Genomic DNA, 17,864 nt, shown 5'->3' on the forward strand with positions numbered 1-17,864 from the left:
ACCTTGGCTGTTGTTGTTTTTTGGGGTGGGAGTGCAGGGAGGTCTTTTAAAAGACTTCAGTGATGAAATCAGAAGCCCAGAATGAAAATGGGACCCATACCGCACATTCAGAAATACAGGAAGGCAGGAGATAACATAGCGCAGAGGAGAAGATCGGGTATCTAAGAGATAAAGCAAAAGGTCTAAGACAATGCTAAAGCTGCAAATAGACAGTTTTCAGCTGAACTCACAATAACTTACTGGCCTTTCACTTTCAGACCTTAGAGCAGGTTATGTGGGGCTCTTTCTTATTCCTGAAGCTTCTTGACTGTCTGTGACCCTCTGTCTTGGTACCATTTCAACCAAGAATTCAGCATGAATCCAACCACAAATGCACATAGGAGAGAGGTTCACCACACTTGGGGGAATGACATTGGATTTGGGGTACGTACTGACAGCAGAGCACCCAGAAATTCAGTCATCTCTGCCTAGAATCAGCCTGGGTCTTCTTCCCTGTGTTGGCTTTCTGCACCTCCAGACTAGGACGCCCCATGTAGCAGTATTAGGGGATCAGTGCACCCCCCCCATGTGAAGTAGTCAGCAGCCTGGCTCGAAGTCACACAACTACACAACTGCCAGGTGCGGTCTCAGCATGTCAATAGGCAGTCTGCACCTCAGGCCTCCTACGCTAAGGGCTGATCAAACGAACACTCCCTATTCCCAACCTTCTGGCCTAGTGGTTAGTACACAACCCACCCCACCAACAGAGATGAAGAGTTTGGAGGACCTGCACCCACCCTGCTCCACCAGTTCCCAGCCCACGTTCCTAGAAGTGAGTGGCCATACCATCATGGGTCAGCAGGGAAACATGCAAGTTGCTGCCCCGTGTCCCTGCCGTACAACCAGACCAAAGTCTTGTTTCCCTGGGCTCTAAGTTTATAGAGCTCAGTCCAGCCGCTACCCAGCTCTGGAAAGGGCCTGGCGCACAGGAGACAAAGGCAAAGCTCTGTGCACTCCTGCAAGAGAAACCTGAAAGCAGCCTACCACCGTGTCTGTCTGTAGCCAGGACTCTCCACACCTCATCTTACCAAGCAGTGAATGGAAAATAGAGCATCAGGCGTCTTTTAACATGGCTCTCTGTGTTAGTCATGCTAAAGATCTCACTAACCCATTTTGCTCATCATATTACAAGCTTGCCTCTTTGACAGGCAGGAAGAAAAATCCTTTGATAGGATTTGTGTGTAATTAGGTGGTTTATTCATTTAACGGGCCTAATTCAGAGATCAGCAATGTGTGAAAAGTGTACAGGGTTTCAAATCTATATGGAGCGCAACCAGCTTAAACCAATACCTGATAAAAGGACAAATCTGACTGTGAGAGAGAGGCATTTACCATGCACCAGGCTTGGGCTGGTAAATTCAGTATTTATAGTAAAGCCTCTCTTAAGGAAGGCCTGTCAGAGGCAATAAACCTATTAAGCAGAAACAGTTGCTGACTGTCCAACAAAGCAGTGAGGCTTTCACCGTACAAGTTACTATGTTTTTGCAGGGAGCTACGTTCCTCAGACAGGTGTACGTCCAATCACTTCCAAAACATCACTGAGTGGATTTTAGGCAGGGCTGAAGCTGGGATCTGAACCTGCCTCAAGTCCAGGTGGTCTCTGTTCCAAACTGGCTATATCCAGTACAAACATCCCTCTATGGGAAACTCCAGTTCTTGGATCCAAATGCCAACAGGCCGAGGTGGTTTGGATCCAGTTTTCAGTTTGGCTGTCTCCCTACTGAGAATCTAATAGATAATAACCACATAAATGTTGCTACTGTAACCGCCACCAGGCACATTTGACCCTGGGACTTCTGAAGCGGAGTATAGGAGCCTCTACCATCTGAGCTAAAAGCCAGCTGGCTCCCAACCCGGGCTGTAGAGGTATTTTGATCTTAACTGTTGCTGTTGTCTAGGCAGGGGCGGCCCGTCCATATAGGCGAACTAGGCGGTCGCCTAGGGTACCAAGTTAAATGGGGCACAATATTGTTGAAGGGTTTGGAGAAGGGGTGCCGATTGCATGGTTTGCCTAGGGCGCCAGTTGCTGGTAGCTAGTCTAGGGCCGCTCCTGGGTCTAGGTACCACTTGCATTGCTCAGTAACCACACTATGTGTGTGGATTACACTACCATATTACAAAGGCCACAACTGACCTCTTTACTAGAGTTTACTCACAGTTAGGGTTGCCAGGTATTGACCCGGACAGTCCGGTATTTTCACCTCCTGTCCAGTAAAAATTTTCAGAAAATACTGGACACCTAAAATATCCAGTATTTTCTGATTTTTTTCCCGGCCAGGAGACAAAAATACCGGGTGCTTACCTGGTTCCGCAGGGGAGCTGTCTGGCACGGAGCAGGAAGACAAAATAGCAGATAGCCACTGGCAGCCTGTTAGGATCAAAAAGCCTCAAAGGCATTTCTTAAAGGGACTATGCTGGGTTTTTATATTTTATTTTTTTGCTTAATAACTCTCGGGGTCCTTTTTTTTTTGCTCAACAACTTTAGTCTCCCCCTTTATTTTTCTCAACGGGTGTTTTTTTTGGGGGGATGGGAGGCTGGGGGAGGTGTTCAGTATTTTTGGTTAAACATCTGGAAGCCCTACTCGCATTAGAAAACTCAGCTGACTAGACATGGATGCTTTAGGACAGCGATTCTCAAACTTTTTGGGCTCCGGAGCCCTTTATATGCATAAAAATTTATGCAGAGCCCCAGTGATCCACCGATTGTATGTGTTGTACCTATTGAGGTTTCCGGTTTGTCAACCTCGTGGAGCCCCTGGAGATGTCTAGCGGAGCACTGAGAAATACTGCTTTAGGATTCGGCATCTACTTCCCTGCACTTGAAGGCTTCAGTGCAAAAATTGCCAGAACTGTATTTGCCTCATTGCCTATGAAAGGGAAAAAACTTGGTACCAGGAGTTTTAGAGCCTACCCACAATGCCAAGTTTTTGTCAAATGCCTCTCTATGGTTAACAGGCGAGAACATTTTATTTAATAAATAGCAATAATGAAATAATAAAAGAACTAGATTCTGAACATAAACATTTCCCTTTAGCAGGGATCACCAACTTTGGTCTTTCAAATCAAAGAGCATGCACACCCTGCCTGGCCCAGGCATTCTCACTTGCATCTGCAGCTTTACCTGCATCCACCCTGTGCAGTCACCGGCCTTGGCCTTGCCATCTCATCATCCCCCAGGCATGCCCTAGGTCCTGGGGATGCTGCACTTGCTGACCTACGTCGCACCTCTTCAGTACCTTTTCATTCCAAGCTATATATACTCAGCTATTTTAATGCTAGAGTTAGTCAAAACTCCATCACATGGCACAAGGGGTTTCGGCATCATTAAGGCCCTACCAAATCCTTGGCCATGAAAAACACACCCCAGACTGTGAAATCTGGTCTCTCCCCATGAAAGCCAGTCTTTTGTGTGCTTTTACCCAATACTAAACTGATGTCATAGGGGAGCCCTGACCCAAAAGGGAGCCGCAGGGAGATCACAAGGTTATTTTAGGAGGTTGTGGTATTGCCACTTCTATTTCTGTGCTGTCTTCAAAGATGAATGGTGGCTGTTGGCCAAGTGTTCAGCTCTGAAGGCAGAGCCCCACCACCAGCAGCTCGGAAGTAACGGTGGCAATACCATACGATGTCTCCTTTACTTCTGCGCTGCTGCCTTTAGAGCTAGGTAGTTGGAGAGCGGTGCCTTCTTACTGAGGACACAGCTCAGCAGGCAAAAGTAAGGGCGGCAATACCGCACCAGGCCATGCTTACTACTGTGCTTCTGCTGGCAGTGGCTTTTACCTATAGATTTGACATGGCATCTGCGATCGGATTTGCCGGTCGAGGATTAGTCATTCACCAATGGCGTTTTGGAAGATGGGATCTGTCGATCAACAGCTCGGTTTATAAACACAGGATTTTAATGCAGGGCTAGTCATGGCTTCACTCTACCACACTCCAGGCTGCCGCAATACGGACACTGCTACACTGAACTAAAAGTTCCAGAGTGCACGTTGATGTACTGCTGTTTGAAAAAGGAGTTTGTCAACAAGCACTACACAACTTTTAAAATGTGGTAGCAGTGTCCACGTGGGACCTTATAGCAGAGCAGGTTAACACACTGTAGATTCACACCTTGGCTTGTTGTTGCACACTAATTGCCTGGGTGGAGTGACCTGCCCTGTCCAAAATTGAGAAGCTATGAACAAAAATGCAACCTCTGATCTCGAATAGCACCTACCTTTTATATAACGTTTGTCATTAGTGTATGTCAAGGCCCTTCATAATCTTGACTATATTTGTTCTCACAGAACTCCTGTCAGACACACCGTGATATTATCCCCATTCTACAAATGGGGACCTAAGATAAAAAGAGGGTAAGTGACTTGTCCAAGATCACACAGGAAGTCTGTAGCAGAGCAGGATATTGACTGTAGGCCACACAAATCCTAGACTCAGGCTCTAACCCCTGTTGTGGTTAGAGATGTGAAGAGAGAGCCACTCTCTCAGATAACATCCCTAATGGTTTCAGTCTTGGCTAACAGATAACTGGTTAACCAGTTACCCGGTACCTGGGGAACATCCCCTTGGCTGCTGCTCCAGCCCTGCTGGGCCCCCATGCAGGGCTACAGCTTCTGGCCCTATGAGGGGCTCCCACTTTTTCTCCCCATGTGGGGCTGCCGCTTCCCGCCCCGCATGCGCAGGAAGCAACCAAGCTGAAGCAGTCCCTGTACGCGGCGGGCGGGAGGGCTGCGAGCAGCCTCCCTAGCTTGACCCCATTAAATCAGTTATCCGGTTCAACTTAACATTTAACTGGTTAACTAATTAAACAGGATTTTACATCCCTAGGAACCATACAGGCCTGGGAGAAAGACGAGGCAGAACCAAGCTACAGAACTGGAAGTCCTCGTAGGTCAGGATTTATTGACCTTAAGGTGCCAGTACTCTGTCTGGTATCAAAGCAAGAGGGAGGTCAGGCTCTAGGCAGAGCATTTTCCACACAGCCATATAGAAAGTCCTCATCCCAAAAGGTGTGGCAATACCCAGTAGTGATGGTGAAGGCAGAGAAGGTTAGAAAATGGCATTGCCAGGCCCTCTCCAGTCTCCATCAGCTGTGATCCCAGCAGTAGATTATTAGCCACCTGTTTTGTTTTATTCTTCTGAGGAAATACTTCTAATTGGAGATCCCTTCACCACTGCCAATTGCTTTTGCCTCATTGAATGCAAAAAATCCAGGGGACTATTGGGAGACTGACGATAGATGCTCCCCATAAAAAGCTCAGTGAGACCCATAGCTTTTAAGTGCAAATATCTAGAGGCTGCTTACTCAGTCAGAGCACCACACCCAGCAAGGAGGCTTGGAAGTAACACAGGAGAAATATTCTTGCAGACTCAGCTTCGGCCGAGGGCCAGAGATGGATTGGAGCACGTCCTTTCTTCATCAGCCTGCACTGATTGTGGCCAAACCTTTAGTGTGATGGACAGGAGGAATGGACCCAGCAGGGCTTCACCAGCTGTAGGCTGAGAACAGCTAACAGTGCAAGATGATTCACTTAAGAGAAACAGCATCTCTCAAGGCCATTTCAGTGGGGAGCAGGAAGTGACTCGTGTAAATCATCATTCCACCACAAGGAGGAATCACCTTTGGCTCCATAGAAGAAACATACTAATTTCCAGAGCTGGTATTCTTCTGTGGACATTTTATTGTTGTGGACACCGTGTTCATCTATCGCAGTGGTTCTCAATGTGTGGTCCGACCAGCTTGCAGGTGGGCCGTAGGTTCCGGGCTTGCCTCTCCTCCTGCAGTGGGGAGCCTAAGCTGGCATTCCAGTCCCACCTCCCCACAAAGTTGGAGCCCCAGTGCCAGTATCCCGCTGCAAGGGGGCGGGGAGAGCCTTGTGGGCCAGATCCAGATCACTGAGGGAAGAAGCAGTCCTGCACCCTACCTCCCACCCAGCACTCCACCCCCAGCCCACTCCTGCACCCTCCTGCTTATCCAGACTCCCTCATCTTCAGCCCACACCTGCACCTAACCTCCCAGCCGGTCCCACACTCCCCCACCTCCTTCTGCACCCCTCTCCCCACCTCCTCCTGCACCCATTTTGTCATCATGGGTGATTGGCTGGTGGTCCACAGAAAAATCTGCGCTGAGCGAGGTGAGCTGCAGGCCAAAAAATATGAGAACCATTGCTCTACAGACTAGACTGCTAATAAATATCATAGCAGAACAAAGAAGTCTCTTATCTGATGAATTTGTGTCTTCATGGAACGCCTGTGGACATGTTGCAATTTTTCAAAGATATTTGTCATGTAATTCTGTCAAACATTTTTTTACTCTGTGGGTTGGTAATGAACAGTTACTTTCTACTTCAAACCTGTTATTCTAACTGTGCTACTTAGTTGTGATAAGTCATGTGTTATTTTCATGAACGCACTGACCATTTGAGTACATGAGCCCACAAATAGGTGTACCAACCACCTCAAAATTTGCCTTCTACAAACATTTGTTGGTGAAAATTGATTCTTGGCTTTCATGGATGGTGAACATGAAAAGGTGTGAGCACAATTCAAATGGATTTGTTTAAAACTCCAAGTAAAATCTCACAGGATGTTTTCGTAAACATTTTCCTACCTTGAATAACAATATTAAGACTCATTTTCTCACCTATGGAATCACATATAGTCTCACTGAAATTTTATTTTTCTGACTTTCAAAGTCTGTATTTGAAAGGCCTGGCTTGCACTTAAAATTTAGGTCAACAGAGTTATCTCGGTCAAGAGTGTGAAAAATCCACATCCCTGATTGACTCCCCTCTTTTAATCATCAACCTCAGCTGGGATCAGGCCACACGAGAAATCCACTTCCTTGACACTACAATACAATGAAATGATGGACAAATTTCCGCCACCGTATACCGGAAACCCACCGACTGCTACACTTACCTTCACACCTCTAGCTTCCATCCCAGACACATTTCTCAATCTGTGCTATACAGCCAAGCCCTAAGATACAACCAGATTTGCTCCAATCCCACAAACAGAGACAAACACTCACAGGATCTATATAGAGCATTCTTAAAACCAAAATACCCACCTGGAGAAGTGAAAAAACAGATTGACAAAGCCAAAAAAGTATCCAGGCATGAACTCCATCCAGACAGGCCCAAAAGAGAAAACAACTGAATTCCACTTGTCATTACCTACAGTCCACAATTTAAACCCCTCCAAAGCATTATCAAAAATCTACAACCTATCCTGGAAAATGACCCCTAACTCTCAGAGGCCTTGGGGGAAAGGCCAAATCTCGCTTACCGACAACCCCCAAACTTGAAACAAATTCTTTCTGGTAACCACGCAGCATAGCTACATCATAAGCATCCAGGAACCCAGCCCTGCAATCAGCCCCAGTGCCAACTCTGGCCACGCATGTACACAAGCGTTTTCATCACTGGACCCAACCATAGCAGCCACCAAATCAGAGGCTTATTTAACTGCACATCCACTTATGTGATCTATGCCATCAAATGCTAGAAATGCCCCCACTGCAATGTATATCGGCCAAACTAGACAGTCTCTACGGGAAAGAATTAATGGACGCAAATCAGATATCCGAAAAGGTGACACACAAAAACCTGTTGGAGAACACTTTAATCTTCCTGGACGCTCATTAAGGGATCTCCAAGTCCCTGTTTTGTTTCAGACCAATTCCACAAGCCAAATGCACTCCAATCCTTCTCTGTGTAACTTCATTCACAAGTTTAATTCTTATACTAATGGTTGAATCATGATATCGGATGGCTCACACAGTATCAATCAACCAGCCAACTAATGAAGGCACTAATGGTTCTTGATGTCTGTGTAGAATCTGGTGTTGGTCATCTTCCTTTCCAAGTGCTAACTAATGGTTCTTATCAGCCTCTTTTAACTATTTAGTCTTTGAGATGCTACTAGACTAATTGTTGTTTTTAAAGTTTTTCCTGTTACAGATGAACTCGGCTATCCCTCTGAAGCTATTTTAACTTAACTCCCCTGTCAGTTGTGCTTCCTTCCAGCAAAGCACTTTATTCAGGAGGTGATATTCCTGCACCGATGGAAAAGCCCTTTCAGTTGGAATAGGCTGTATCTACACCTCTGTGTTATGCCTGAGTGCAGGCATGCTCCCCTTCTTGTGCTTTATTTCATTTTAATGATAGTGCAGCATGCCGAGAGCTGTGTATGAGGAGTGCTTAGGTGTCCATATGCAATGAACATAATTGTCTGAACTGTTCAGTTTTCAGATATAAGTTTTAATGCTTGAAAATATTTCTTATGCAACTTCTTGTTGTCTTTGCATTATTTACCCTTTTTCTGTATGCCTGTGTGGCCTGAACCTCTGGGCATTCTGAAGCTGCCTACTGGATTGGATTCCACCCAAAACAATGCCGGGTGGGTGTTCTAACCACTAGGCTGAACATTAAAAAGGGTGAGGCTTCTCCTTGTTTTTTTGTCAGAAGGGCTTTGGCAATTAATTCCAGGAACAGGTATGTGCTTGTGAATTCTGAATGGAGGATGACACCCAGGCAGAGGGGTCTGGCTCCACACCCTTGGAAGGGCCAGGGCCAGGGCCAGGGCCAGGGCCAGGGCAGGAGGCACCCTGCTCTACCCTAGCCACCTTCCCCCCAGCACTCTTGGGAGTGTGCTGCCTGGAGCTCCGGTGGAAATTTAAAGGGCCCAGGGCTCCAGCTACCATCACTGCTGCTATCCTGGGCCTCTTTGAATCACCAGGCCCCAGGGCAGTTGCTCTCTTTGCTCACCCTTGTCAGCAGGCCTGATGGCACCTCCCTCCAGCCCACTTAGGCACCTAAATCCTTTGACTCACACTGCCCTGCTGCGTGGTCATTATAATGAAATAAAACCCTTCTGAGGGCAGGGCTTAGAACATCCCTCCCCTGCTTAGCTCTTGCTATTGGCCAGTTTAAACGGCTCCCCATCTGCCTTGCTGGCTTTTGTGAATCCTGTTCTTAAAAGCACCTAACTCTCCCTGGGCATTGTATAGGGAGCCTGGGCACCTAACTCACCGCTGTGGATTCCACACGGAGACAGCAGCAGGGTATCGCAGCATTAGGTATTGCAAAACTCAGTCACTCTGAACCCCTTTTGTAAATCTAGCCCTAAAAGCTTTGCCACAGAATGAAAAACTCCCTTTGTCATGGATGTGGTATTCCTTAGGCACCAACCAACATTCTCTCTCTTTCTCTCACTCACTCACACGCACACAGACTCATAGACTTTAAGGTCAGAAGGGACCATTATGATCATTTAGTCTGACCCGCTGCACCACAGAATCTCACCCATCCTCTCCTAGAATATTCTTCTCACCTATATCTCAGATATTGAAGTCCTCAAATGGTTTAAGGACCCCGAGTTGCAGAGAATCCTCCAGCAAGTGATCCATGCCCCATGCTACAGAGGAAGGCGAAAAACCTCCAGGGCCTCCGCCAATCTACCCTGGAGGAAAATTCCTTCCCGACCCTAAATATGGCGATCAGCTGAAGCCTGAGCATGTGGGCAAGACTCACCAGCCAGACACCCAGGAAAAAGTTCTCTATAGTAACACCTATCATCCCATCATTGGCCTATTTACCACTGATAGTGAAAGGTCAATTAGTTGCCAAGATTATGTTATCCCACCAAACCATCCCCTTCATAAACCCATTTAGCTTAATCTTGAAGCCAGATAGGTTTTTTGCCCCCACTACTGCCCTGGATCCCCATACTACAGATGTCAAACTAACAGGCCTGTAGTTACCCGGGTCACTTTTTTCCCCCCTTTCTTAAAAATAGGAACTATATTAGCAATTCTCCAGTCAAATGGTACAACCCCTGAGTTTAGAGATTTATTAAAATTTTTTGCTAATGGACTTGCAATTTCATGTGCCAGTTCCTTTAATATTCTTGGATGAAGATTATCTGGGCCCCTCAATTTACTCCTATTAAGCTGTTCGAGTTTGGCTTTTACCTCAGATATGGTAATATCTACCTCCATATCCTTATTCCCATTTCTTATGTTGCCATTATCCCTACGCTCTTCATTAGCCTCATTAAAGACTGAAGCAAAGTATTTGTTTAGATATTAGACCATGCCTAGATTATCCTTAATCTCCACTCCATCCTCAGTGATTAGCGGTTCCACTTCTTTTTTTATTTTTTTTCCTATTTATATGGCTATAAAACCTTTTACTATTGGTTTTAATTCCCTTTGCAAGATCCAACTCTACATGACTTTTAGCCTCTCTCACTTTGTCCCTACATGCTCTAACCTCAATAAGGTAGCTTTCTTTGCTGGTCCTTCCCATCTTCCACTCCTTATACGCTTTCTGCTTTTTCTTAATCACCTCTTTGAGATGCTTGCTCATCCAGCTTGGTCTAAAACACCTGCCTATAAATTTTTTCCCCTTTCTTGGGATACAGGCTTCTGATAGCTTCTGCAATTGTAACTTAAAATAATCCCAGGCCTCCTCCGCCTTTAGATCCATAAATTCTGTAGTCCAATACACTTCCCTAACTAATTTCCTTAATTTATTAAAGTTAGCCCTTTTGAAATAAAAAACCCTAGTCTCAGATTTATTTTTGTTTATCCTTCCATTTAGTTTGAACTGAATTAGCTCATGATCGCTCGAGCCAAGGTTGTCCTCTACAACCATTTCATCTATGAGGTCCTCGCTACTCACCTAAACCAAATCTAAAATAGCATCCCCCCTTGTTGATTAAGCAACTACTTGATGAAGGAATTCATCAGCTATCGCATCTAAGAAAATCTGAGCCCTATTATTATTACTAGCACTTGTTCTCCAGTCTATATCTGGAAAGTTGAAGTCTCCCATGATTACGCAGTTTCCATTAGTATTTACTTAATTAAAAACATTAGAGCGGTCTCTATCCATATCCAGATTAGATCCCGGTGGTCTATAGCACACCCCAAGCACTATCCCTGGGGAGGATCTAATAGTTTTCTTCCCCAGTGTGATTTTTGCCCAGACAGACTCTGTCTTCTCCATTCCATCACTTTTTATTTCTTTACAATCTACCTCATCATTGATATACAATGCTACTCCACCACCTTTACCTTTATTTCTGTGTTTCCTAAACAGCACACACCCTTCAATAACTGTAATCCAGTCATGCCTAGTATTCCACCATGTTCCTGTTATTCCTATAATATCTGGTTTCACTTCCTGGACCAATAGTTCTAGTTCCTCCTCCATTTTGTTACCTAGGCTCCTTGCATTGGTGTACAAACATCTTAATTTTTGCTGTTTGGCCTCACTCACATTCTTTACCCAATTTGGCCCGGACATTGTACCTCCAATATGACCTATTAGACTAGTATCCACTCTACCCTTCCTCCTTACGTCCATTCTCCTACCCCCAGCTATATCCTTTCTTACTTCTTTTTCCTCCCTCTCAATGCTAAAATCTGGCGTAGAGATTACCTGGACATCTCCCAACCGTCTCCCTCAAATTCCTAGTTTAAAGTTCTCTTAATCAGTTGTGCCAGCCTCCATCCTAGAAGTCTATTTCCCTCCCTACTTAGGTGAAGTCCATCCCGAGAGAACAGTCCTCTGTCCGTGAATGCCTCTCAGTGACCATACATCCCAAAGCCCTCCTTATAGCACCACTGTCTGAGCCATCTATTGAGCATCATAATCCTGTCACAGCTTAGTTGCCCTTCTCTAGGAACAGGCAGAATCCCACTAAAATCCCACCTGAGCCTCGATTTCCTTAAGCATCTTCCCCAGCCTGGCATAGTCTCCTTTGATTCGTTCCAGCGAGAATCTAGCCGTATCATTTGTTCCTACATGAAGGATGACCAATGGATTCTTTCCTGCTCCCTTTAGGATTCTCTCCAACCTCACTTCCACATCCCGTATCTTAGCACCTGGCAGACAGCATACCCTTTGTTCTCTGGATCAGCTCTGGTTACAGGCCTGCCTATTCTTCTCAATAAGGAATCCCCAATCACGGAGAACTGCCTTTTCCTGGTGACATCCAATTCTCTGGTCTATCTCTTGTTTCCTCTGGCTGCAAATCCTTTCCATTTCTATTTTCCCTTGTAATCCTCTTCAACCCATCCTGTATCCTCCTGGTGCTCATTATTGGTGTTGTCTCCATCGACTCTTCCCCTTTATCTATGGGACTAACCACTCTTCTCTTCTTCCTTGCCCTTGCCATCTTCCTTGCCATCTTCAGTGGCCACCTGCTGTACCCCTTCTTTATTCTCCAACTCCTCATACCTATTCTTGAGCTCTATTTCTCCTTCACTGGCCTATCTTTTCCTGTATAAACAGTACAGGAACATCCCGAGGGACTATTTATAACATGGGTGACAGTTTCTGTGATACCTACAGAGGTAGTTTTGTTTTACTTGCATATTTGATATAACAGAGCCTGGATGCCACACCAATAGGAGCCATTCAACTTAACGTTCTGGTGTGTTCCCTATGTAAAAAGAGAAAATTGCTTTTCAGATCTCTATCTGAGCCAAGGCAGCAAGTCATCCTCAAAGGGGTGGTTTAGCTGCACCTAGATGCAGGGATGAGGAGGGGTAAATCCCTCCAGAGGAAGGGAAATCCCCCTTTTCCTTTCAGTTTCACCATCACTTTTCAGCCAGAGAATCCTTATTGCAAAGTGGCAAATATATTATATTCGCTATATTTTAAATTGGCTTCTTTGCTACACTCCTGCAGTACTCAGTCCCACTGGAACAAGCACTGGCAAGAAGAACTGAGGGGAAGCTAGGTTCGTCTGTAACTTTAAAAAAAAGAGTGGTCTTGTAGCACCTTAGAGACTAACAAATACAGTATCGGATCAGTGGAGCAAGAGGCTGAAATGTTCAGCAGTTGTCTTGCTGTCCCCATTAGGGTTGCCAGGTGTCTGGTTTTGAACCAGACAGTCCAGTATTTGAGCTTTCTGTTCAGGGTGCCTGCAGCTCAGCTGAATAGCCCTGGGGGAGGGGAGCAGGAAGAGCAAGGGGCTGCCGGATCTTGGGTTTTCCAACATTTTACTGACACTTGGACCACATGTTGAGAGGCACAGAACTGGGCGCTAAGCACACCTCCCTGTGACGGGAATCTGTGGGAAGGGAGACTGGAAACGTGGATGGAGCATGAATGGGGACGGGGTCAGGTTGCACCAGGAATGAAATGGCCCTTACTCCTCAAAGCCTAAGCCTGTTGAAACTCTGGAGACTGAACTAGAGTTTTTTACTAGAAAAAATTCAGAGCAGTGGGAATTTCACTCTAAAGGGAAGAGTTACATGGAAAATGACCTTCACTCTGGGGCTGGGAAAAGGGAAGAAGTCTGCTCGCTTCTTCCTGAGAGTTCACTTTTTTTTTCACCTTTATCATAAAGACACCCAGGACGAAGGTAGGAAAGCTCTTCCTTAGAGAATGGCAATCGCTTGCTTTCCTTTGCCTCTCCCCACCTTTCGCAGTGCAGGTTGGAGAGATGCATTTGTTTAGAATCATAGAGCTGGAAGAGACCTCAAGAGGTCATTGAGTCCAACCCCCCGCCCAAAGCTGGACCAACCCCAACTAAATCATCCCAGCCAGGGCTTTGTCAAGCCAGGACTTAAAAACCTCTAGGGATGGAGAGTCCACCACCTCCCTAGGTAAACCCATCCCAGTGCTTCCCCACCCTCCTAGTGAAATAGTTTTCCCTAATATCCAACCTAGACCTCCCCCACTGTAACTTGAGACCATTGCTCCTTGTTCTGTCATCTGTCACTACTGAGAACAGCCTCTCTGCATCCTCTTTGGAACCTCCCTTCAGGAAGTTGAAGGCTGCTATTAAATCCCCCCTCACTCTTCTCTTCTGCAGACTAAATAAGCCCCAAACCCTCAGCCTCTTCTTGTAGGTGATGTGCTCCAGCTCCCTAATCATTTTTGTTGCCCTCCGCTGGACTCTCTCCAATGTGTCCACATCTCTTCTATAGTGGGGGACCCAGAATTGGACACAATACTCCAGATGTATTGTGAAAGAAAGGAGTCTTTGCTGATGGGTATTTTCATGGTTTCCTTTCCCACTAGCTTGCCCTGTGGTTAGCCTTGATAGCTGGGTCCTATACAGTTAGGATCCAAGGCTTCTGCTTTTCTTCCCAAAAGGCGGGGGGGGGGGGGGGGGGGGGTGGAGAAAATAGGTTTGCCTGCTGAGATGTTGCTCCTTTCAGAAACTTAGTGGCAGCAAAATGGAAATTTTGGTAAACCAGGCGACCCGCAGTGAAGGTGGCCCACCTAGCCTTAACACTGCCCTTTTCCCAGCACTGCCCTAATAGGCCCTGTTATATACATTTACTTAGTGCTCTTCACCTCCCTGAACAAGCCTTCAAATAAGACTCCCAACATCAGCTGAGCCTGAGTGGGCACAGCCAACCAGGCCAGGGTGCAGACTGGACCTAGCCCTGACAGAGACTGCAGAACAAGCAATGCTTCCCTGCCATTACTCAGAGATGCTCCCTGCATCCCTCGTTGATCCCCGCAGTCACCCACGTTACTCCACCCCATTCCCTAAATAGATTAGATCCCTTCAATTACAATTCAAGCGCAATTTGGGTCAGTACTATGCTGATTTAGCACCTCCCAAAAACTTACCAGCTTCCATTTTTGCTTTTGCTCTTTTTTAGGATGATATGAACTCAGGCCTCTTCTAGTGGCTGAACAAGACGTTCTTCTCTGGGTAACCAGGAACAGTCTTGTCCTGCTTCTCTCAGAACCATTCCAGCTCTAGTCCAGTTTTTCTTTTCCTAAATAAACTCTGCTCTCTCATCACAGCTCCAACTCCTTTGCAGGTCTGCTCTGCGAAGTCTCGCACACACTTGCTTTCCCAGGCTTTAGGGTAGTACTGTAGTTTTCAAACTTTTTTTTCTGATGACTCAGGGTTGAGGTGGGGGGTTTACGATGTGAGAGGAGGCTCTGGCAGGGGCTAGGAAGGGGGCTAGGGCCCTTTGCTGGAGGGTGCAGACTCTGGGGTAAGACCAGGAACGAGGGGTTTGGGTGCAAGGCAACTCAGGGTTAGGACAGAGGATTGGGCCACGGGCTTACTTCTGGCAACTCCTGGTCAGTGGCGCAGCAGGGGGTGCTAAGACAGTTTCCCAGCTGTCCGGGCACTGCACACAGACCAGCAGCATATCCACTTCCTAGATGAAGGCACAGAAGCAGCTCAGCACAGCTCTCACCAATAGGCACCATTCCTCCCAGCTCCCATTGGCTGGTTACCTACAGCACACAGCTGGCCCAAATAGAAACTGTTAGATGGACTGTACCACCTCATTGGTTGAAGGAGGCAGCAGGCTAATACTCAAGTGCAAAAGAAGTCCAGTGCCTTACTTGGCACATTCCTACGCTGCAGCTTTATCCTTGGTTCTGTCTCTGCCCCCAGCTTTTTCTGGTTCAGCTGCTTTAGCTTCTGCCTGTGACTCCAGTTGACAATTTGGTTTTGAGGAGTCCTGTGGCTTTTGTAGGCAAAGACCTTCTCTGTCTCAGCCATACAAATAAACCTGCTGGTCACTAAGGTGCTACAGGATGCGTTGTTTTTGCAGATACAGACTAACACAGCCACCCCTCTCAGGCTTTGGTTTCTGACTCTATGTCAGTGGTCCCCAACACGGTGCCCATGGGCACCATGGCGCCCGCGGGGGCATTTGTGTGCGCCCAAGTGCTCAGGGCTGGCCTGGTCCTGGGCACGTGGCGCATGCGTGGTGCCGGAGCAGGCCCCAGGCGCGCGGTGAGCGCCGGCCCCGGGAGCACCGCAGATTGGCCACCCGCGCTCTGGGCACACGGCGCATGGAGGGAGCGCCGGCCCCGGGTGCACGGCCCTTGCAGGGTGCGCCGGCTCCGGGCACGCGGTGCTTGGGGGGGGGGGAGGGGTCCCGGCCCAGGCGCGCAGCTATGGGAGGGGGCCAGCTCCCAGGGATGTGGCTATGGGGGGGCGCGCCCCTGGGCATGCAAGGGGGGGCCCTGCCCTCTGGTGCCCGGTGGGCAAACGGCCTCACATGGTTGGGGACCACTGACCTATAGCTTCACTGCTGGTTTTGCCACATCAGTTTCAACACTGACTCATAGGATGGAATCTTGCTCCAACTGCTAGGCTAGGCTACTCATGATGATGTTGCTGACACACTGACACTCTCCATTGCTTTTGTTAGGAGCCCCGGACTTGAGTTTTGGGGGAACTATCCCCACATGACACCAGGGATTTTTCACACTGCTATGGTGGCAAACAGGATACTTGGCTAGATGGACCTGTGGTCTGACCCAGTAGGGCCGTTCTTATGTGGACATAACCTTACAGATTAGTCAGGGTAATCCTAATAGTATGGGTTTTAAAAAGATGATTTCAATAAGGCTACTGCTGCAACAAATAATTTTGTAATAGTGAAGAAATTCTTACTCAGCAAGCTTTTTAGGTAAATATTTAATACCTTTAAACAGACCTGCATCTTAATAGGGTAACTAGCTAACTGTTTCCTAAAGACGGGAAGGACAACCTTGATAGCAATATACCACGATGGTCACAAGGGGGCACTGCCACTCAGCTCTGCATGGGTAAACCGTTTAATGGGCTTAAATTTAAACACTAGTAAAACTGTCATTAAAAAGAATTGGTTAGAAGATTTAACTCCTCTGTGCAAACCAGCCATTAAAGAAAAATAAAATCTGTTCAGAGCAATCCCTCCCCGAGCACCCTGGTGTGGAGGTTGAACCACACTATGAAATGGCACAGTGCAGAATCTAGCCACAGAGGGCAACAATAGCAACTGAAACATCTTGTCTTCATTTGCCACAGCTAGGAAGAAGGAAATCCAACCCCCTTTCTGCCCAGCAATAAGTGTCCTGCCAGGAAGATAAAGCAGATGTGTTTTGCTAATATTCCCATCTTGTCTTCTCAGCATCAAGGAGGCTAAGAAATTCTATACAGAAAAGCTACAGGGACTTGGGTGATTAAACAAATTTTTGCTAGTAATTTTTGCTTTCCTGATGGCTCACTTCTGCTCTCCCCCAGCATGACTAAGGAAACCTTTTCTCTGTGGTTCAAGGGTGGTGCCATGTATCCCATTGAGTGGCATCACTGGTGGCAAGAATAAACTGGGAGAAGTGAAAGCTGGGCAGCATCCTCTACAACACAGCATGTTCATGCCACTCTAAGGGGTGCTAGAGTGAATCTGCCACCGATACGATTGATGGAAAAATCTTCCAGCAACATTGCACATAGCAAGCACACCCACATGTTGACATGAAGCCCTTGAAGAAACTGAGCTTGTTTATCATTGGCTGGTTTGATTTGGCCAGTGAGCTTTGAGAGCAATTGAGACATAGGAGGTTGGACCAGATTAAGTGAGAACAGAATTGGGTGTTTAGTTTTTACTTTGTTTTTTAATATAGCAAATACAGCTAAGCTACAAACCTTTGAGAAAATGTTCCCTAGAAATACCTTCCTGAAATAGGCAATTTTTTCCTTTCCCCTACCACATTCAGTTCTGAGTGTGAAGTGGAGCAATAGGGTAGCTCTTTCAATATAAATGGCAAAGGTTTCAGCATCTTCCTTCAGCCCAGCCCTTCACATTAGGGATGTTAAGTATCAGCTAATGAATAGTGAAGTAACCTCACACATTCTAATCAGTTACGTGGCTATTCTATAATCTGGGCCGGGGTGTGCACGTGTACACGGCCAGAAGCCAGGATGCCTCACTCCCAAAGAAGCCCCTGCCACTCCATGCTGCTGCCACGGATACAGAGGCAGCAGTATATGATGCCAAGCAGGAGCTGGTCTGTGAAGACAGCCAGTTTAAAAAACAGCTCCCCTTGCAGACT

Source organism: Pelodiscus sinensis, chromosome 24 (assembly GCF_052426305.1).
Source record: "Pelodiscus sinensis isolate ZL-2025 chromosome 24, ASM5242630v1, whole genome shotgun sequence".
Taxonomy (NCBI): Eukaryota; Metazoa; Chordata; order Testudines; family Trionychidae; genus Pelodiscus; species Pelodiscus sinensis.